Raw genomic sequence first — 9,677 nt, 5'->3', positions numbered from 1 at the left:
AGCCCTGTCGCTCCCTCTACTGCAAGAGATCCGGCCACCCCGACCCGTCCCTACAAGACCAGCGCCACGGCTCCATACCTCGCCGCCTCCAAGGATGACGAGGAGGACGAGGTAAGTGTCCATCTCCCACATGCACCCACCCCTGACCCATCTCCACTTCATTAGCAGCAGGCATCTTACTGCTCTATGTGTTGCCAGATCCCTTTCCCACGTGCTAGGCCGCCCGTCACCATCGTAAGTTCACAACAACAACGGATGTCCATGTGGATGATCTACTCCTAGCAGCGCCCCTGTTCTGTAACATTTTTTGACCCATACTGAGAGGTTGCAAGTGCGCACAATATCTGTTTGTGTAAATGCCCGAGTGGAAAGACTACTCAGGGAAGATGTTGATGTGTGTGCATCTTTCTCTTGTTTGTAGAGGTGTCCTTTATTATGGTACTCAACTGCAATTCCAAGAAGCAGGTAACTCTTTCTCGCTTGTTCTTCTTTTTTTGCTCAATGCATGCTTTAGTTTATGTTTCTTGGTGTGTAATGTGCTCAATCTATCTTTCTTTTTTTACCAATTTTCGTTGATGGTCGATCGAGAGATGGTAGATACAGATGCAAAAAGAGAGGTGCATATTTGAGACCTTGCTTAGTATAGAAAATAATATATATGTGATGCTTCAAGGAAATAATGTGCATAATTAGGTCTGGTGCTTTTAACTGAACATGTTGATATGGCCATTGCTTCCTTTCGTGCTTCACCGGCATCGATGCCACCAACCACAAGTTGCTCCATCTTGTGATAATGTTTTTGGATTACATAGCTTGTAAAGGATAATTGATCTTCTTCATTGGTTGCAGCTATCTAAGGCAGGTGAGGATGAATGAAGGATTTGGCCAGGAACTCAATCAGATCATTGGATTGAAGCTGAAGGTATACTTTGGCTGCTTTTCCTGTCCTTTTTGTTCCTCTTTTCATGTGTGTGTAAGATGTTCTCTCGCCTTTTTTGGCTTTAGAGCCTCAAATATTATAAGCATATGTTGCCGATTAGTAGGTAATGAATTGACAATATTTTGATCTATATTGACTCTCATTCTCTATTTTCAGGGGACAATGCAAAGATATGAAGGGATGGCCTTTCGTTCAGAACCTGGTCTTTTGTTTGAAAGGGTCTAGCTTTTACTGTGAACTAATTATCATGATCTTATTTTGGAGTGATGGATTATTACAGATATTAGGTACTTTACTACTTATCATGATTCTATTTTGGAGCCTTATAAACCATTTTTTGGTCTCCTGTCATGTCGTCTCACATTATAATTTTGGTGTTCTGGTGGGCAGTGGTCGAATTCGGTAGCGTTGGATGCTGGCAGGTCACGGGGTTAGAGCAAAGGAACCTGACGCGGTGTTCTAAACTCAGGCAGTCATGGTCGTTGACCAGGTGTTGAAGGGCTTGGTGGCAATTCTCACGGAGTAAGAATATGCGTGCAAGCGCTCATTTCTCATATGCCTGTCCACTCCTCCCTTTCATGAAGCTTTCTTTTATTTCTCTAAAATTTCTCTGAATTTGCAATGTATAGCTCTGATAAAGTTATGGCAAGGTTTTGGTGAAGAGCATTATTTCCCTAGCTTGTGAAAATTTTGGTCCTCTGACATTGATTTCATGATTTGTGGTTACTGGTAAATATATGACGTTGGTAATTGATCTCTTTGTGATTGTTTGTGCGTCTGGTATGCTATTTCAGTTTAGATTCTTCACCATCATTAAAGTTCCATGGATCATTCAGCCTTAGTTTCTTCAAACCAGCCTTGCAATCTCCATGTTTCTTTTGAAAATTGAACCACATTACCATTTCTTCTTCTGAAAATTTTATACTCAAGATTACAAATTTGGCAGGTAACAGTTCAACTCTAACTATATGTGTACCATACCTACTGACTAATAGCAGAGTCTAATTCTTCCCAAGCAGTGGCTGTCAATGTAGATTTGACATGCGTGGTTTTACTTCACGAAGCCATTTTCTGAATTTTTGGAAGTTGGTTGCACACCATGAACTTCAGTTTTGTTATATTTTGGCAGCTAATCCTTCAGCTATATGAATCCCTCAAGAAAAGTCCACGTAGCCATAGACTCACTACTCATAATCATTCATATGTGTTCTACATATTAGTTAGCGTTTCCTCTTTTTGTATTTGGCAGACTGCCAGTATGTATGTACATTTTGTATGTGTTGACCATGGATAGTTAGATACCAAGGGTGTGTTTGGATGTGAGGCATGGGGCAGCTCTAGCTTAGCTATGCAAGATTATCCATTTGGTAATCAAAGTAAAACTAGCTTCTGGAAGCAATCTAGCCCTCAACTGCCAAGAAAACCTTGCTGATGGAAGCTAGCCGAATTGGCTCTCCCATACTAGCAAAATTAGCCATTATCCAAATAACTAGCCTTGCTTCTAGCGGCTCTTGCTGGAGCAGGCTAGATAATTCTAGCCCAGCTAAGCTAGGTGAGATAGCTATCAAAACACACCCGCAGTTTTATTTTTGCATTTGTGTATTTTTTTATGCATTTGTGTATTTTTGAATGCTTGAGTGCACAAATATGTATATATATTTTTGCAACTATCACAAGGAATGTTTTGTAGCTATCCAAATGCACCCGCAGTTTTATTTTTGCATTTGTGTATTTTTTTTGATGCATTTGTGTATTTCTGGATGCTTGAATGCACAAATATGTATTTCATGGCACAATTACCAGTTTTGTGTGCCAATTTTCCGCATTCCACTATGTAAAGGTGCATTATATCTCTCTACATGATGCAAGATGCTTATGCTTATATAGGCGGTGGCATCTTATGGGAAGGGAGCGGAGAAAGGGGAATGAGGTGTTGTCGAGTGGGCGGGGTCTTTCCGCAGTCGCCTTAAGTTCCACATCTACACACCAGTCGCCATGGCTTGGTAGGGCCAAATCAAAGGTCCAAGGCTATAGATGAGCTCTTTTTTATTGATGTTTTTTTTCAGTTTAGAGTTTCATTCAGTTTTGGTCGCCTAGGAGCTGTTTAAGCTGGGTTGAACAGAAAACCACAAGTTTATAGAATCTAATTTTAGTTTTTTTAAGTAATCTAGATGTGCGAAGAGGACATTTTCTACCATGTACGGCTGACACATGTTTTTACAATGTGGAGTTTTATTTAATTTACTCCTTTTGGATCACCTATGCTGAATATTACTCCCTCCCTAAAGAAATATAATAAACGCTCTTATATTTCTTTACAGAGGGAGTACAAGATTAAACTAGGAAGAGTTTAAGCCAGACAAAACTGAAATCGTAATTCGCCATAATCTTTGTTCAGTTAAATGACGAAGAGGACCCTCTTCGACCATGTAAATCAAACTCCATATTTACGCATGTCATACCTTCTTTGTAATTTTTTTTTACTTTTTTTTACCAGTATGTTTACTTACTTATAGCCATGGTACTGATCAGTGTTTATACTGGTATGCATTAATCATGGTTGTTGTTACATAACCACCTGTTTGGTTCTTGACATACTGGTTCATTTGTGTTCCGCTAAAAAGGCAGAAGTATGATTGTTAGACATAACTAAAATGAATAGTGTTTGGTTCATCCCATCTACTTCAGGTTACTTTGGATACCACATACACAGCAGCAGTAATAGGTAGGGAGTGTGATTCCATCAAAATCAGATAACAGTCGGATTGTACTTCATATTTGATTCCACAACCTGATCTGTATTAAGTTCATCCTAGCTATTTCACATTAGTTTCAGTACCGCATACACAGCAGCAGTGATAGGTAGGCAGTGTGATTTCGTCCAAATCAGACAAAAGACTGATGGTACTTCATATATGCTTCCATAACCTGATTTGATAAATACTATAGTATCAAGGGTGAGAGAATGAAGTGAAGCTTCTCTGCTCAGACTCTGCGTGCTTCCTAATAAACACCTGAGTAACCAATTGGTGCATAGCCATATCTGTTGATCCCCTGTTTTCCTGGGGCCTAACAAATAGTACAAGCATGTATAGTCTACAGTTTAAGCAAGCTCAAACCCCTGCTACTCTCAATTCTTTTATTACCTTTTGGCAGCTTCAGAATTACCTAGCCAACACATATCATTCAGTTACTATCAGTGTTGTGTATCTCACCAAAAATTGATATACATACATACACATATAGAATCATAAACTGCACTTACAGTACCCCGCAAAAAAAATACACTGCACTTATAGTGTCTTCCTCTTTGTTATCAGTCAGCCGCGATGAAAAAAGTCAGGATCCCAAGAAAAGTGCTTCTAGACACTATGATGGAGCAGCTTGGCCTTCCGAATGCAGTATACTCAACAAGAAGGCAAGGACTGTTGGTCTTGAACACAGAAGGCAAGACTGTTGGTCTTGACGCAGAAATTCAGTTCTATCCACCTAAGCACCAACTAAACAACAAACTTCCAAGGAAATTCCGTTCTATTTTCCACACAAACATGGTTTTAAACAGGTCTCTGTGCCATTTGGCGCAGCTGGTCATCTAGTAGGTTCAAAACTAGCTAGCCCGTGCAAGCGCACGGGTTGACGACTAGTATGCTTAACTAGCTCTAAAATGACATAATATGCTTAAGAAATGACATAGTTTAGCTCCTAAATGACTTCATATGCTTAGCTAGCTCCAAAATGACATAATAACCTTACTTAGCTCCAAAATGACCTATTTAACCTAGGATAGCTCTAAAATGACCTATACTTAGCATTTTTTCCTCCAAAATGACTCAATATGCTTAGCTAGCTCAAAAATTACATAATAAGCTTAATTAGCTCCAAAATGACCTATTTAACCTAGGATAACTCTAAAATGACCTATACTTAGCATTTTTCCTCCAAAATGACTTAATATGCTTAGCTAGCTTAAAAATGACCTATTTAACCTAGGATAGCTCTAAAATGACCTATACTTAGCATCTTTTCCTCCAAAATGACTTAATATGCTTAGCTAATTCTAAAATGACATAATATGTTTAAGAAATGACATATTTTAGCTCCTAAATGACTTCACATGCTTAGCTAGCTCCAAAATGATATAATAACCTTACTTAGCTCTAGAATGACCTTAGCATGTTTTACACCAAAATGACTTAGTATGCTTAGCTAGCTCAAAAATGACATAATAACCATACTTAGCTCCAAAATGACCTATTTTACAGATATAAGTTGCATCATAAAAATCATCACATTTTAGTTGCATCATAATAATCTTCTTCTTCTAGTCTTCTTCTTCTAACTTTCTTCTTTCCCATTTTACAGATTTGCTTAAGATCACGTAAGCTTGGGTTGATGGAGTGCTTGTATTTAGTTTTTGTTTTGACCTTGTGAAACTTGCTACCTATGGATGAAACTGTGTAATATTGATGAAACTATGTATATGTACGGATGAAACTTGCTACTATTGGTAACATGTGTTGGATATATATGTGTTCATGACTATTGGTAATATGTGTTGAATATGCTATATTGGTCATATAAATATATTTGTGTTTGATTTTCTGTGAAAATGAATTGATATAAGAAAAAATGAAATTAAATGGGGTAATATAGTCACTTTGCCATCTGTTGGCAGATGGCAAAGAGCTTTGCCATCAGCTGACAGATGGCAAAGAGGCCACGTGTCATCTACATGTAAAATTTGGGCTGGCCTATTTGGGCTCTTTGCCATTTGCCAGCAGACGGCAAAGCATGCAGCCTTTGCCATCTCCTGACAGACGGCAAAGAGCCTGCAACCTTTGCCATCTGCTGGCAGATGGCAAAGTATGCCATTAGCCTTGTAACGGGGCTAACCCCGTTAAGAGGCTTTGCCATCTGCCAGCTGATGGCAAAGGCACAGGCTCTTTGCCATCAGCCAGCAAACGGCAAAGAAGCCTTTGCCGGCAGGGTTTCAGACAAATTGTTTGCCATCTGCTGACAGATGGCAAAGCCTTTGCCATCCGCCGACCAGATGGCAAAGTGCCAGATTCCAGTAGTGATATGTTCATAACATTGATGCCAAAAGATGTTGAGTTGATAATGATAGTAACACTTTCTTGTGGCACTGTCGCTTAGGTCATATTGGTGTAAAATGTATGAAGAAACTCCATGCTGATGGACTTTTGGATTCACTTGATTTAGAATCACTTGACACATGCGAACCATGCCTCATTGGCAAGATGACTAAACCCCCGTTTTTGGAACAATGGAACAGACAAGTGACTTGTTAGAAATCATACATGCCGATGTGTGCGGTCCGATGAGTGTTGACACGTTTGGTGGATATCATTATTTCCTCACCTTCACCAATGATTTGAGTAGATATGGGTATGTTTACTTAATGAAGCATAAGTCTGAAACATTTGAAAAAGTTCAAGCAATTTCAGAGTGAAGTTGAGAATCATCGTAACAAGAAGATTAAATTCCTACGATCCAATTGAAGGGGAGAATATCTGAGTTATGAGTTTGGCAATCACTTAAGACAATGTGGAATTGTTTCACAGTTGACGACACCTGGAACACCACATCGTAATGGTGTGTCCGAACGTCGTAATTGTACCTTATTGGATATGGTGCGTTCTATGATGTCTCTTGCCGATCTACCACTATCTTTTAGGGTTATGCATCAGAGACAACTACATTCACTTTAAATAGGGCACCATCTAAGTCCGTGGAGACGACACCGTATGAACTGTGGTTTGGCAAGAAACCTAAGTTGTCGTTTCTTAAGGTTTGGGGTTGCGATGCTTACATCAAAAGACTTCAGCTGGGAAAGCTCGAACCCAAAATGGACAAGTGCATCTTCATTGGATACCCAAAAGGAGAAGGTTGGTATACCTTCTATCTCATACCCGAAGGAGAAGTGTTTGTCGCTCAGAACGGGTCCTTTCTCGAGAAAGAGTTTCTCTTGAAAGAATTGAGTAGGAGGATGATAGAACTTGATGAGGTTGTTGAACCTTTACTTCAACCAGAGAGTAGTGTAGCATAGAAAGATGTTTCTGTGGCACCTACATCAGTTGAAGAGGAAGCTAATGATGATGATCATGAAGCTTCGGATCAAGTTACTATCAAACTTCGTAGGTCGATGAGGGTACGTACAACTCCTGAGTGGTAAGGTAATCCTATGTTAGAGGTCATGTTGTTGGACAACGATGAACCTACAAGCTATGGAGAAGTGATGGTGGGCCCTGATTCTGAAAAATGGTTAGAGGCCATGAAATCCGAGATAGGATCCATGTATGAGAACGGAGTATGGACTTTGGTGGACTTGCCCGATGATCGGCAAGCCATTGAGAATAAATGGATCTTTAAGAAGAAGACAGACGCTGATGGTAATGTCACCATTTATGAAGCTCAACTTGTTGCAAAGAAGTTTCTGACAAGTTCAAGGAGTTGACTATGATGAGGCTTTCTCACTCATAGCGATGCTAAAGTCAGTTGGAATTATGTTAGCAGTTGCTGCATTTTCAATCACAAAATCTGGCAGATGGATGTCAAAACAAAGTTTCCTTAAGGAAAGGTTGTATGTGATAGAACCAGAAGGTTTTGTCGATCCTAAGGATGCTAAAAGTTATGCAAGCTCCAGTGATCCTTCTATGGACTGGAGCAAGCATCTTGGAGTTGGAATATACGCTTTAATGAGGTGATCAATGCTTTTGGGTTTATACATAGTTTGTAAGAAACTTGTATTTACAAGAAAGTGAGTGGGAGCACTACAACATTTTTGATAAGTATATGTGGATGACATATTGTTGACCGAAAATGATGTAGAATTTCTGGAAAGCATAAAGGGTTGTTTGAAAGGAGTTTTTCAAAGGAAGACATGTGTAAAGTTGCTTACATATTGGGTAACAAGATCTATAGAGATAGATCAAGACACCTGATAAGACTTTCACAGAGCACATACCTTGACATGGTTTTGAAGGAGTTCAAAATGGATCAGTCAAAGAAGGAGTTCTTGCCTGAGTTGTAAGGTGTGAAGTTAAGTAAGACTCAAAGCTCGACCACGACAGAAGAAAGAGAAAGGACGAAGGTCGTCCCCTATGCCTTAGCTATAGGCTCTATACGATATGCCATGCTATGTACCGCACCTGATATGTGCCTTGACACGTGTCTGACAAGGGGGTACAAGAGTGATCCATGTGTGGATCACTGGACAATGGTCAAAATTATCCGTAGAAAAATAAGGAAATGTTTCTGGGTTATGGAGGTGATAAAGAGTTCAGCGTAAAGGGTTACATCAATGCAAGCTTTAAACACCAACCCGGGTGACTCTGAGTAGAGTTTCTTGGTTATGGAGGTGATAAAGAGTTTGGCATAAAGGGTTACGTTGATGCAAGCTTTAACACCAATCCGGATGACTCTAAGTAGCAAACTGAATACATATAGTGGAGCAGCCATTTGGAATAGATCCAAGTGGAGCATGGTAGCAGATTCAACAATATGACATAGAGATTTGCAAAGTACACATGTATCTGAATGTTGCAGACCCACTGACTTAAACCTCTCTGAAAAGCATAACATGATCAAACTCTAGAACTCATTGGGTGTTAATCACATGGTGATGTGAACTAGATTATTAACTCTAGTGCAAGTGGGAGACTGTTGGAAATATGCCCTGGAGGCAATAACAAATTAGTTATTATCATATTTCCCTATTCATGATAATAGTTTATTATCCATGCTAGAATTGTATTGATCGGAAACACAGATACATGTGTGGATACATAGACAATAACATGTCCCTAGTGAGCCTCTACTAGACTAGCTCGTTGATCAAAGATGGCTATGGTTTCCTAGCCATAGACATGAGTTATCATTTGATAATGGGATCACATCATTAGGAGAATGATGTGATGGACAAGACCCAAACTATGAACGTAGCATATTATCGTGTCAAGTTCATTGCTACCATTTTCTGTATGTCAAGTATATGTTCCTATGACCATGAGATCATGCAACTCATAGACACTGGAGGAGTACCTTGTGTGTACCAAACGTCACAACATAACTCGGTGACTATAAAGGTGCTCTACAGGTATCTCCAAGGGTGTCTATTGAGTTGATATGGATCAAGACTGGGATTTGTCACTCCGTATGACGGAGAGGTATCTCAGGGCCCACTCGGTAATACAACATCACAATAAGCTTGCAAGCAATGTGACTAATGGGTTAGCCATGGGATCTTGTATTACGGAACGAGTAAAGAGAATTGCTGGTAACGAGATTGAACTAGGTATGGAGATACCGACGATCGAATCTCGTGCAAGTAACATACTGATAGACAAATGGAACTACATACGTAATTAGCTGAATCCTTGGCATCGAGGTTCAACCGATAATATCTTCGTAGAATATGTAGGAACCAATATCGGCCTCCAGGTCCCGCTATTGGTTATTGACCGTAGAGGTGTCTTAGTCATGTTTGCATAGTTCTCGAACCCGCAGGGTCTACACACTTAACATTTGGTGACGATATAAGTATAGTTGAGACATTATGGTGGTTACCAGAGGTTGTTCCTACTCCCCGATGAGATCTCGTACATGATGAGGAACTCCGGAATGGCCCGAAGGTGAATATTGATATATTGGACGAAGGGTATTGGAGCCAGGAAGTGTTCTGGGAGTACCGGGTGATGACCAGCATGATCGAAAGGGG

The 9,677-nt window shown here is 39.9% G+C and overlaps 1 long non-coding RNA gene across 4 annotated transcripts; it reads left to right on the top strand.

Moving 5' to 3' along the window:
- Positions 1-3: 3 nt before the first annotated feature.
- LOC119365035 lies at positions 4-4,342 on the top strand. 4 transcript variants are annotated; one of them, XR_005175278.1, is made up of 8 exons: positions 4-111; positions 199-324; positions 422-465; positions 850-922; positions 1,097-1,227; positions 1,331-1,462; positions 2,828-2,960; positions 4,261-4,342. It is a non-coding gene; the product is annotated as an uncharacterized LOC119365035 (long non-coding RNA). The 4 variants fall into 4 exon arrangements; XR_005175279.1 differs by having other exon boundaries at positions 2,828-2,943; positions 4,261-4,320; XR_005175277.1 differs by lacking the exon at positions 4,261-4,342 and having other exon boundaries at positions 2,828-3,174.
- Positions 4,343-9,677: the final 5,335 nt, after the last annotated feature.

Source organism: Triticum dicoccoides, chromosome 2B (genome assembly GCF_002162155.2).
Source record: "Triticum dicoccoides isolate Atlit2015 ecotype Zavitan chromosome 2B, WEW_v2.0, whole genome shotgun sequence".
NCBI classification, from domain to species: Eukaryota; Viridiplantae; Streptophyta; class Magnoliopsida; order Poales; family Poaceae; genus Triticum; species Triticum dicoccoides.
This window is presented reverse-complemented; position numbering and strand designations above follow the sequence as displayed.